The sequence below is a fragment of the Cotesia glomerata genome, linkage group LG5 (genome assembly GCF_020080835.1).
Source record: "Cotesia glomerata isolate CgM1 linkage group LG5, MPM_Cglom_v2.3, whole genome shotgun sequence".
NCBI classification, from domain to species: Eukaryota; Metazoa; Arthropoda; class Insecta; order Hymenoptera; family Braconidae; genus Cotesia; species Cotesia glomerata.
Window position 1 is genome coordinate 9866486 of NC_058162.1, and position 13476 is coordinate 9879961.

At 32.1% G+C, this 13476-nt stretch overlaps 1 long non-coding RNA gene across 1 annotated transcript; it reads right to left on the reverse strand.

Moving 5' to 3' along the window:
* Positions 1-416: 416 nt before the first annotated feature.
* LOC123265177 lies at positions 417-979 on the reverse strand. The gene is made up of 2 exons (XR_006509520.1): positions 890-979; positions 417-797 (listed from the first exon to the last, which is right to left on the reverse strand). It is a non-coding gene; the product is annotated as an uncharacterized LOC123265177 (long non-coding RNA).
* Between the last annotated feature and the right edge of the window lie 12497 nt (positions 980-13476).

Below are 13476 nucleotides of genomic sequence, written 5' to 3' on the forward strand. Positions count from 1 at the left end.
TTAGACTTGAGGTAACTTAGAATATGAATAATTTTTTTTAGTTACAACTTAAAAATTATGACGCGCCAGTGTCTGGTAGATGGTTGAGAAGTGGGAGGTATAGTCTGATAGCAGCAGCATGCTGTTGCCGTTGGAAAATACCTTTCACTACTCACCTAAAGGTGGCGTGGTAAAAGGTAGCGGCGGACTAGGTTGTTTGAACCACTCTCATTCCCCGCTATAAATAAACTTATAGTATATGTGACTGCCGCAAGGTGAGTAGGATGTAAACTAATAGTAGATGTCACTACTGTAAGAGGCGCGGGAATTTCAATTAAAAATATAATCTCTCTGACATATCTACATTAACATTTGAATTATAAATATTGATCTTAAATTTTAAAATGTGTGGAATTAAAAATAAAAAAAACAATGAATTATTCATATGAAAAATGAAATATTTTATTGATTTAAATAGGTCTACTGGTACTTTTTACATCAAGAGTAGAATTGATAAATTCGAATTTATTGTATTTTCCGCCATGATAACAGATAAATAAGTGATTTGATTCTGATAAATCATTCAACATCTCCATGACGCCAACACCTTTTAATAATACTGCAGCTCTAGCCGGTAAATAGATGTTAAACTCGTTATCAATATTTGCAACAATCCTTATTCCATACTGTGTTGAGACTTGTTTTAACCCTTTGATTTTGTACTCTCGATTAAACTCCAACTCAGTCATTTTCTTGACGGGTAAGAGTCCAATCAAACAATTAACCTCATTCAGCTTGGAAAGATCCATAGTTGAAAGCTGTAAAATATTATTATTAATTTAAAAATTAATCAGTTGCTTAATTATAGTTAATTGATAAGACAATTGAAGATTAATCAGTGATTACTCACAATTGATAGTACTAGATGAACTTTGGGTATACTCGTACTTCAATGATAACTTTTACACACCAGCAGCTCGTACTTCACTGGAGACGTGAATCTTTTGTGAAGTATGGGCAGAGCGCGCTGCTTATATAACCAGAGGATACTACGCAGTTACCCCCACTCCTCTACCTAAAAACCGGTTTGATGACTTCATCTACTGCGCAGTAAGAAAATTCTAGAACAGAATGAGTCATCTACTGCGCAGTTACCCCCACTCCTCTACCTAAAAACCGGATTGATGACGTCATCTACTACGCAGTTAGAAATAGAACAAAGAAAACTGCGCAGTAACACGACCTTGAACAGGTTCAAACCTGTCTGATGACGTTATCGACTACGCAGCAGAAATAGAACAAAGAAAACTGCATAGTTACATGACCTTGAACAGGCTCAGACCTGTTTAGAGGTAGACAGATGGCGTATCTTCTCGCATGTACTCCTCATACATACAGTTTGAATATATTAATCTTTTCAGAATATAAACAATAAAATGCACCTGTGATCTAAGCAACTATAGTTGATGCTGAGATCACAGATGCATTTTTTAACAAAATGACGGAAATCTGACTCAAAATGTTGAACTTAAATTCAAAATGGTGGAAATCAGATTCAAAATGGCGGATTTCAGACTCAAAATGGTGGATTTCAGACTCAAAATGGTAAAAATAATTTAAAATTACAATAAAAAAATAGAATAAATTGTAAAATGAGAAGAGAATTTTCGAATAAGTAAAATATATGAAAAAATGTTAACTATGAGCGCAGTATTTTTTTTAACTTCCCACTAAGAAAATTGAAAATTTCCAAAAGTCGGGAAGTTATTAGTTTTACCCCGTTTTTCGAAAATCGAGTTTTCAACGGATGTTGACGTTTTGAGGTCCTAGGAAGCCTCCCCGAATGTTTCCGCGGTGATGTCCGTATGTCTGTTTAAGTGTGTGTGTGTGTGTGTGTGTGTGTGTGTGTGTGTGGCCGTATGTAAACCTCTCATAACTTTTGAACGGCTCGACCGATTTCATCGCGGTTGGTGCCATTCGAAAGGGCTTGACTAAACTTAGATTTTGAATACAATTTGGAGCGATTTGAACCGGTATATTTTGAGAAATCTCAAATTTCAGAATTATTTTCAGAAATGTTTTTTGCTACACATTTTGCTCGGTATCTTACAAAATGCCTTTTTTTGCTGAACGGGCAGAAAGCGTCAACTTTCGGCCCGCTGCGCTAAACAAAGTTGCCACTTTCTGCCTTCGTCGAGCAAAAAAATAGCATACACTCCTCGGGAAGTAAATAAGAAAGCCTCAGATCACATGTTTGTTGACTTCGGCCAAAAATTACTTTCTTCGGTGTGTAATATACTATTTCTGCTTGATGTAGCCAGAATGTAGCAACTTTGTTTAGCGCAGCGGCCATTTTTTTAATTTATTTTTTTCAGAATTATTTTTTAGTACACATTTTGCTCAGTATCTTACAAAATGTATTTCTCAGTGTATCTGGCCGAATATCTAAATCGGTTTCTATTTTACTGTCTCTTTAAATATTTTGTTGAAATTGGAGATAAAATTCAAGACAAAATTCAGTACAACATTAAATGTGAAATTCAAGATAAAACTCAAGACAAAATTAAGGATGAAATTTAAGAAAAAATCTAAGATAAAATTCAAGACAAATTTCAAGACAAAATCTAAGATAAAATTCAAGACAAAATTTCAAGACAAAATTTCAAGACAAAATTTTAAGATAAAAATTCAAGATAAAAATTTCAATACAAAATTTTAAGACAAAATTTTAAGACAAAAATTCAAGACAAAAATTTCAATACAAAATTTTAAGACAAAATTTCAAGACAAAATTTTAAGACAAAAACTAAAACCAAATTAAATTTCAATTTGGTGTTGATATTTTATTTCTCCACCAGTAATCAACTGTTATTTCTCCAGGGTTGAACTTGGGGCAATATACTTTTGAATTTTTCTGCAGAGAATTTTATTTTCCATAATTCTCAATAAATATAAAATTTAATCAAGTCAATACAAAATAATGGAATACGGAGAGAAAGGAATTGATGTTATTCCTACGTAGAATGGTAACCATTACTATGTTACATTGTACGGAAATTTTTGTGAGAATCCTGTGTAAATTTGCAGAGAAAAATTTAAAAAATTTTGATAACACTATGAAAAATCACTCATTCGATGTGGAATTAAATTCTAAAAATAGCGTTGTTTTTTTTTTTTTCATTTTTTTGATAAAAATTTCAATTTTTACGAAAATTCGGGACGCGAAAATGAGAATGAGGCAGTGGATTCGGATGAAGATGAATAAACGATGATCAATAAAAAATTTCATAAAAACTTCTAGTATTTTATTATTTTATCATTATTTTGAATTCTGTATGAAATTTATCATGAATTTTATCTTAAATTTTGTCTTGAAATTTGTCTTGAATTTTATCTTAGATTTTGTCTTGAAATTTGTCTTGAATTTCATCTTTAATGTTGCTTTGAAATTTGTCTTGAATTTTATTTTGAATTTTGTCTTAAAAATTTAATTTTAATTCAGTCTTGGATTTTGTTTTGAAATTCATCTTGAATTATGTCTTGATATTTGGCTTCAATTTTGTCTTGAATTTCACATTTAATTTTGTGCTGAATTTTGTCTTGAATTTCATCTCCAATTTCAACAAAATATTTAGCAAGACATTAAAATAGAAACCGATTTAGATATTCAGCCAGATATTCTGAGAATAGTATATTACGACCCTAGGCCAGAAAGTTGGATTTCCATCATATCATATACGTCAGGGCATCCAACATTCTGGTCGTGGATTGTATACTACTTTTATTTCTTTCCAGCCAAAAGTACGCAATCCCGTGGAAGGGGTTTTGCAAAACCGAGGCGAAGTCAAGGTTTTGCCGGGCGCAAGGGGGGCACCGCCCGGCTTTTGCAAAGCCGAGGCTTTGTTAGACCGGAAATTTTTTTTGTGGTTTTTTTGAGATTTCTCAAAATATACCGGTTTAAATCGCTCCAAATTATATTCAAAATCTAAGTTTAGTCAAGCCCTTTCGAATGGCACCAACCGCGATGAAATCGGTCGAGCCGTTCAAAAGTTATGAGAGGTTTACATACGGCCACACACACAGACACACACACATATACAGACATACGGACATCACCGCGGAAACATTCGGGGAGACTTCCTAGGACCTCAAAACGTCAACATCCGTTGAAAACTCGATTTTCGAAAAACGGGGTAAAACTAATAACTTCCCGACTTTTGGAAATTTTCAATTTTCTTAGTGGGAAGTTAAAAAAAATACTGCGCTCATAGTTAACATTTTTTCATATATTTTACTTATTCGAAAATTCCCTTCTCATTTTAAAATTTATTCTATTTTTTTATTATAATTTTAAATTCTTTTTACTCGTTTTACTGTCAACTTTTTTTTTTTTATTTGACATTTGCGTTAGAGGCTATATTTTGCATGTAAACAATTTAACTTGTTTACGTTTGTCATTTTTTTTCGATTATTTTATTCAAGCGTGTTTTTTTTCGCTTAATATACATGCAATTGTTGGCCCCAACTTCCAGGCCCTGGTTATCATTATGCTGACTTCGAAATCAACGCTGAGTGGCATTTTTTTGCAACTGCCCATGGCAAAGGACCATGCGATGGTCTTGCGGGTTCATTAAAACGATATGCTGCTAGAGCTTCATTACAAATGAACAATAAAGAGCATATACTGAAACCACAAGATTTGTTTTCCTGGGGAACGAAAAATTTTACATCGTTGACTTTACTTTTATAGCTAATGACGATTATTTAATAAAAAAAAATGTGTTAGACGTACGATATTCTCAATCGAAAACGGTGAAAGGTACACAGTCATTACACACTTTTGTGCCTTTAAAAGATGAAATTGGTTATGCTTTCATTAAAACTGTGTCCACATCTCAAAAAAGTTCAAAAATAAAAGTATTTTAATTATATTGAATTTGCGTTTAATTTAATTGTGACGAAACAAAAAATATGCACATCGGCAAAATGCTATATTTTGTGTAAAAAAACTCTCAGCTTTCAGAAAAAAAATTCAAATTTGAAGAATTTTAAGCTGCACACCGAAAAAAATCAATTTTTCCACTTTAATTCGATTTTTAAGGGTCTTCTGATGAGTTTATGAAAAAATAAATATTTTCATTCAAAAGCTGAGAATTTTTCCTACAAAATACAATGTTTGTCGATTTTGTTTAAAAATGTTTTTCATATCAGAAAAATTGACTAAAAAGTTGAAAAAAAATTTTTTCCTAAATTTTAAAAAATCATAACTTCAAGACTGCTGCGTATTAAGAGCTAAAACTCTCAGGGAATTTTTGTCTTATGATAGAGAACACCTCCATAAATTTTAAACATAATCCGCGAAGGTCGCCCCGTAAAAATGTTCTTATTTGGTGGAATGACCCATATCTATATGTTAATGTATTCAAATTGTTTTAAATCATTTAATTCGAATTATTTTTAATCATTTTCAATTTAATTTTTCAATCAGGAAAGTAATAAATGAAAAACGAATAAGATTTTGACAGCTTTATATTAAAAAGAAATTTGTGTTTTTGTTTATAATGTCTATAAGCTCATTATACGCAACTCAAAAAGAAATCCAAAAAAGGGACTCAGTTAGATGTCAGAAAATTGACTCCAAACTTATGAGTTCATTAAGAGCTCTTAGTTCTGACCTCGTAAAAAAGAGCTCCTTAAGACGTCATTTTATAGAAGTCACATTAGGACTTCTATAAGAAGTTTTTTAAAAGACGTCATACTGACATCTTTCTGACTTGGATGCTGACTGGGTTGATTAAAAATTACTTATATTTATTCATTCTGGTACTACCAGTAATAGAAATGAAAATTTACTTCAAATTCGTTCCCGACTGTACGTAGTGTAAAATTGCTAATAATTAACGTTGTTTGAAATTTTTAATTTTATCTTGAAGCTCCCACAGGAAAAATCCTGTGCTGCACTATGAAAATCCTATTGCTACTACAGAATTTTACCCTGTTGCAGCACCTATTTTTTTTCCGTGTAAAGATTGAGAAAATGCAAAAAAAAAAACCCATTTTTTTTTTTTTAATTTATAAGGTGGTCATGTACCTTAAACTATTTTTCAAATATTTTTAAAGCTTTTAGAGGAAAAAAAGTAATTTACAAAATTTTTTAGGTTTCTCGTTTTGACCTCCCCCCTTTTCTTAGTTTTAATGTAACTTTGGCACTTTTCCAAGGTAAAATTTACAAATTTCATAATCCTAAATTAACATTTTTTATGGCGTAAAACTTACACAGAAAAAAAAGTCATCTTGACTCAAGAAAATCATTTTCTTCAAAATTTACTTCTTGTTTCAAGTTATTCTGCTATCTTAGTTGAAAAAATTTATTCTTGAACTAATAATGTCATATACTTATCCCAAGTAAATCTTTCTCTTGGTTTGAGAAAGTAGCGCCAACGTTGGCGACGTGATTTTTTGGAACTAAACCGAGATTTTTTGAATAAAGAATTAAATTTAAAAAAATAACCTTATGCATAATTTTTATTTTTTGTGTTCATTTAATTAGACATTTTTGATTAATTTTTAACGTGCTGATTTCCCATTATATTAATGCTTTACAGTTAAGTGTGTAGTGACAAAAATATATGTATATACAAGTATTTGCTCGACTTATACTAAGTACACGGTTAGAAATTTGTTGCGTTAATAACTCAATAACTATAAGTGATATCGACAATCAGAAAAAAGATCCTTAAAGAGGAGGAAATTTCTGAAAAAAAGTCTCGACTCCCGGAACTCTAGCTCCATAAACAATAATTTTTATTTAATGTTGAAAATGGGTTTCCGCGCGGCTGCTGTCCTACTCGGGCATCGATGCGCCCGTGTGTACATCAAGCAAGTTCAAAAACCAAGAGAATGATTTACTTGGATTAAGAGGTTTTTTTCTTCACTTAAGTTGGTAAGCCTGTTGAAACTAGGGAATATTTGCTTAAACCAAGATTGACCAATACAAGCAAAAAATTTACTTAACTCAAGAATATATTTTATCTTCAGTTGAATATACTTGGATCAAGTAAATATTACTTGACTCAAGATGACTTTTTTTTCTGTATGCATTTGTAAAAATTAACATTCTATAGTTTACAATTTTTATAATGTAAAAATAACATTTCTAAAAATGTAAATTTGGAGTGAAACTGTAAATTAAAAATTTTATACTATATATTTGACAGGATTTTTCTTCCGTGTGATTTAGTATAATTTTTCTATCTGAGTATCAATTTCAGCTAATAGCAGAACTTTATTCAATTTCCAAGGATCTATAACATCTCCGAAATTTATGAATGATAGTCGAAACATCCTAAATTATAAGTGGAAAATTCCGGTCTCGAGTGGAGGCAAAGTAGCTTTCAAAATTCTATCGTTGAACATTCCAAAAAGCCCTGGTTGCGTGACAGATTATCTTGAAGTTCGAAAAGGTTTGTCAGACAGAGGCGATCTTTTAGGCAAGTTTTTATTTTCTTTTAACAAATTAGCATTAATTTCTCGATACTAATTTTGATTTCTTCTCCAGCTCGGTACTGTGGAAATTACACTAATCTTCTGCTGATTGATGAAGACATGACAGTGAAATACGTAAGAACACAAAGACCGAATGAAGATGAGGGCTTCCTAGCGATCTATCGCAAGATTTGTGGCGGTGAGAAGTTTATTATGACTATTATGAGCAACGATCCTATTACCATCCAGTCGCCAAATTATCCGAGCGATTATCAACCAAACAGTGAATGTCTCTGGGAATTCACAGTACTGAAATATCATAAGACTACAATTCATTTCGATTATTTTAACCTTGAGTTGAGTGATAATTGCACGTTTGATCACGTTCAAATCTGGACTTACAATTGGGAAGAAGGGTCTCCGAGAATACATTGCGGAAAACAAAATCCGTGGAACATCATTTTGTACGACGATAAGTTTTTTTTTTATTTTATGTGATGACGTTTATGAAAGTATCGGTTTTTCAGCAACAATTACTACGGTACCGATGAAAAATTGAAATAATAAACGAACGGTACTCCCATGAATTTAAATTATTTTTGACATAGTCGCTATCGAACATTTTTAAACTTTTTCGCATACATATATGTGTGAAATACTATTAACACCTAAGGTAGGTAGTGTTGAACTTCAACACTACTAGGTTAAATAAAAAATTACAGTTATGTAAAAATTTTATCAATTATTTGCTAACATGTTCATACACTGAAAAAAAAATTAACTTGAATCAAGAGAAAAATTTTTTAACTAGAAAATAATTTTGAGGAGTTTGATTATCGTAAATCCAGACGAAAAATTATTGAATTAAGTAAAATTTACTTGAACCAAGAAAAATTTTTAAGTTTACGAATTTTTTTACTCTAATGAAGACGATAACGTTCTTCAAAAATTTCTTGATTCAAGGAAATTTTTTTTTAACTTCCCGCTAAGAAAATCGAAGATTTTCAAAAATCGGGAAGTTATTGTTTTCCCCCCGTTTTGTAAAAACCGAGTTTTCATCAGATCTCGACGTTTTAAAGTCTCAGGAAGCTTTCCTGACTATCCCCGTGATGGTGTGTGTGTGTGTGTAAGCCTCTCATAACTTTTGAACGGCTTGACCGATTTGATCGCGGTTGGTGCCTTTCGAAAGGGTTCGACTAAACTTAGATTTTAAATACAAATTGGGCCGATTCGGATCAATAGATTTTGAGAAATCTTAAAAAAACTACAAAAAAAAATTTTTTCGAATGTGGTTTTCTTTGAATAACTTTTAAACGGCTTGACCGATCAATTCCAAAAACTAATCAGCTCTTAACATCGAAAAACTACACAGAAAAAAAATGTTCTCGAATCAAGTATATATTTTTGAAGAGCTCAATATTCTTGGTTTGAGTAGAAAAATTCTTGATTTAAGAACATTTTTCTTGATTTAAGGAAATTTTACTTAATTCAAGAATTTTTCCTCTTGATTCAAGACAATTACCCTCTAACCAATTACCCTCTTTAAAATTATATTCTTGGTTCAAGAATTTTTCTCTTGAATCAAGTTATTTTTTTTTCTGTTCACGTCGATCGCTACCAAACTGGTCAAAATCGGTTGATTCATTCGTAAATTATCGTTGACGAAAAAAATCGAAAAAAAATTGTTTTTTTCGAATTACACCGAAATTTCTGGTCTGATCAATTCATGTTTAAAAGTATATCATAGAATTTGAAAAATTGCGTCGAATGCCGCCAACCGCGTAAAAATCGGTTTATTCATTCAAAAGTTATTGCGGTTTGACAATTCTAAAAATAGTGTTTTATTAAACTTCTATCAGACTGTTGAGCTCAGAGTACTAAAAATTACACGAAAATTATATTTTTGAGCTCGAAGGGCTCAAAAACGTAATAAGTGCAATTTTGAGCGCTAAATTATGAAAGTAGCGGGAAGTTGCGGGGATGGCCTTCAGGGTCAACCGTTTTCCTAATTTTTAACTTCCCTGTAAAAAAATTAAAATTTTTAAAAATCGGGAAGTATTGGTTTCAACCCGTTTTTCGAGAATCGAGATTTCATCGGATCTCGACGTTTCGAGGTCCTAGGAAGCTTTACTGTTAAAATCGTTAAAATTCAAAAAACTCTTACCCCACATCGATAAAACAGAACATTATTCGATGTATCAAACCGACTGTTAACAATACCCTGCAGTTGATAACATAGATCACCAGTTGACATCAAACTATCGACAAAAACTTACCTCAAATCGATAAATAAACTTCAATACCTACACCTCCATTTCATCCCACCAGAGCGGCGTAAGTATCGAACTTTCTCGCATATACTTATACCACAAGTCATTTGAATATATACAAAATTCATCATCACATCAAATAACCAACAACAACCGCCGATAAGGCAGAAACCCAAATGTCGGTACTGCAGAAATCTACTTTGTCGATGGGCCAAACCCTCCTTGCTTTGCTACTTGTGTGTGTGTGTGTGTGTGTGTGTGTGTGTGTGTGTGTGTGTGTGTGTGTAAACCTCTCGTAACTTTTGAACGGCTTGACCGATTTCCTCGCGGTTGGTGTCATTCGAAAGGGATTCGATGTGTTCGTGAGATATCGTTGTCGAAAAAAATCGAAAAAAGTGTTTTTTTGTAATAACTTCGAAATTTTTTATAAGATCAATTTTTTTCTAAGGTAAAAGCCCCAATAGATGATCACGTACCAGTATATGATCACTCTATGTATTTGTATATCTATATTCAAAAATATAGGTATAGAAATACATGGAGTGATCATATACTGGTACATTATCATCTATTGGGGCTTTTACCTTACTAAATTTTTATAGAGCTTAAAAAACCACATCGATCACCGCATACCGCGTAAAAATCGGTTGATTTATTAAAAAGTTACAGCAGTTTGAAAATTAGAAAAATCGCGTTTCATCGAATGTTGATAAGACTTTTGAGATCGAAGAGCTCAAAAGCATAGCAAAGCTATCTCTTTGAGCTCGGAGAGCTCAAAATAACACATAAATTGTATTTTTGATCTCGAAGAGCTTAAAAACGTCATAAGTGCAATTTTAAGTGCCCAGGTATGCAATTAGCGGGAAGTTGCAGGGATGGCCTTCAGGGTCAACCGTTTTTCCAATTTTTTTTTTTTGTATAAGCGGATTAAAAAATTAGAAAAACGGTTGACCCTAAAGGCCATCCCTGCAACTTCCCGCTCATTTCATACTTAAGCGCACAAACCTACATTTATTACGTTTTTAAACTCTTCGAGCTCAAAAAAATAATTTTCGTATCATTTTGAGCTCTCCGAGCTCAAAAATCTGCTAGAAGTTGGATAAAACACTATTTTTCGAATTTTTAAACCGCAATAACTTTTGAATGAATAAACCGATTTTTACGTGGTTGGTGGCATTTAACGCAGTTTTTAAAGCCTCATAAAGAACTTTTAAGTTGCAATTGTTCAAATAAGGAATTTCAAAGTAATTCCTAAAAAACAATTTTTTCGATTTTTTTCGTTAACGATAACTCACGAACCAATTAACCGATTTCGACCGGGCTGGTGGCAAGCGACGTGTTTTTTTGATGTTAAGAGCTGAATAGTTTTTGGAATTGATCGGTAAAGCTGTTTAAAAGTTATTCTAAAAAAACCACATTTGAAAAAATTTTTTTTTGCAGTTTTTTTGAGATTTCTCAAAATCTACTGGTTCGAATCGATCCAAATTATGGTCAAAACCTAAGTTTAGTCAAAATCTAAGTTTAGTCAAGCCCTTTCGAATGGTGCCAACCGCGATGAAATCGGTCAAGCTGTTCAAAAGTTATGAGAGGTTTACATACGACCGTACACACACACACACACACACACACACACACACACACACACACACACACACACACACACACACACACACACACACACACACAGACGTATGGACATCATCGCGGAAACATTCGGGGTTCAAAGGGAAGTTAAAATCGAAACAATTTTGAACTAATTTAATTTTTAACTTCCCGCTATGAAAATCAATGATTTTCAAAAATTCAAAAAGTTGTTGATTTCACCCCGGTTTTCGAAAATCAAGTTCTCACCTGATCTCCACATTTTAAGTCCTAAAAAGCTACTCTAACTATTTCTACGAGGGTGTCCCTTCGTATGTAAGTGTGTGTTGAAACGGACGATCGTTTGTACTTGGTCAGCCCAATTGTCTACAAAGAGCGCGACTGGAATTTTGCATCACGATTTTCAGAATCGGACCTGAGCAAGGAGTAAATCAATAGAGTCGAGAGTGATTACTAGGAAAATTAAAAAATTATTAAAGAAATTCGTTTTCCAAATATTTATTTAACCAGCCGTTTACAATAATACTCTTTAGCGAATAAGAGATTATCTTTTTGTACTGAAAAAGCTACGTCGATTGCTGCAAACCACATCAGAATCAATTAATTCGTTCGAAAGATTTAATTTTGAAAAATTATAAAAAAAATATTTTTTTTGGTAAGAAAGAAATAATCTTATTGTGCTTAAAAAACTTCGTCGAATGCTGCAAGCTCCATAAAAAAAATTGATTGATTTGATCGGAAGATATCGGAATCTCAAAAAAGTATGTTTTTACAACCACTATATTTTAAAGTCTGGAAGAGGTCGAAAAAGTTTACAAGTTTGATTTTTGAGCTCCACGAGCACAAAAATATTGGAATATAAAATTTCTCAAGCATTTTTAACATTTACATAGCGGGAAGTTTCAGAGATGGCCTGCTGAGTCAACCGATTTCCAGATTTTTTGTGTTTTTTCCTCCATTTTCTGTTTAAAAAATACATTTTTAAAAATTCTTAAATTACAACGGACATATATCCGGACATAGGATATCCTTTTGGATCAAAAGAGTTATTAATGCCTTTTGTCGAGTTAATCACCTATAAATTTTTATGTTCTTAAACTATGATAATTTTTATTGATAACAATGAAGTCATTTACGATTTCCTGAGTTTTACTCTTTTTTATTAGTTACGACAAGGACAAGCACCAATTTTTCTAGTAAAGGTTAAAAAAAAATAAAGTTCTAAATCACCTATTAAAAAATTTATAAGAAAGATTTCATAAAAATACACTAACAATAATATTTATACGATGGATTTATATTGTCATTCAAATACTATTTACTGTATCAATGACAAATTCATATATTTTGTCACCGTCTCAGTCGAGAGACAATTGTGGAAAGCTTAGAATTGAATGAAAAATTCAACAGATCCAAGAAATCTGTTGTTCTAAAAGATACTGAACTTTTATGGTACAATGAAATCATTCCTTATGAATTTAAAGATGTATACACTGGAGCTCAGCCCAGATTAATTTTACAAGCAATGAGACGTTGGGAAGAAGCTAGTTGTATCACATTTGTCAAAAGAAATGAGAAAGTGCACCGTAGTTATTTATTCTTCACTAAAATAAACTGTGGGTAAGTCCCAAACTTCGTAAGTTTATTAAGTATAATAATTATTAACTAATTACTATATTCAAATTATAAGATGCTGTTCGACTATTGGTAGAGTGAACGGAGGAAAGAGCACAATTTCTATATATGATGATTGTGATAAATTTGGAACAACACTCCACGAATTAGAGCATGCAATAGGATTCTTTCACGAACATGAACATCCAGATCGCGATGAATATGTTAAAATCAACTTTGACAATATAAAAGACGGTAAGATAAGAGTATTTTTCAGGTCATCTTTTACTTCTCGCACAAACGAAACATTCATGAATTTATTATTACTTATTATAGACGATAAGAACTTATATAAAAAATTAAATTTATCAAGTGTTAGTACTTTAGATCAACCTTATAATTACGATTCAATTATGCACTATCCTACATTTGCGAGTTCAAAGCGTTCAGGCAAGCAGACTATTGTTCCACTGCGAAAAATAAATGGGACAATACCAGATCCCCGGGAAAAAATAAATTTGCCTAA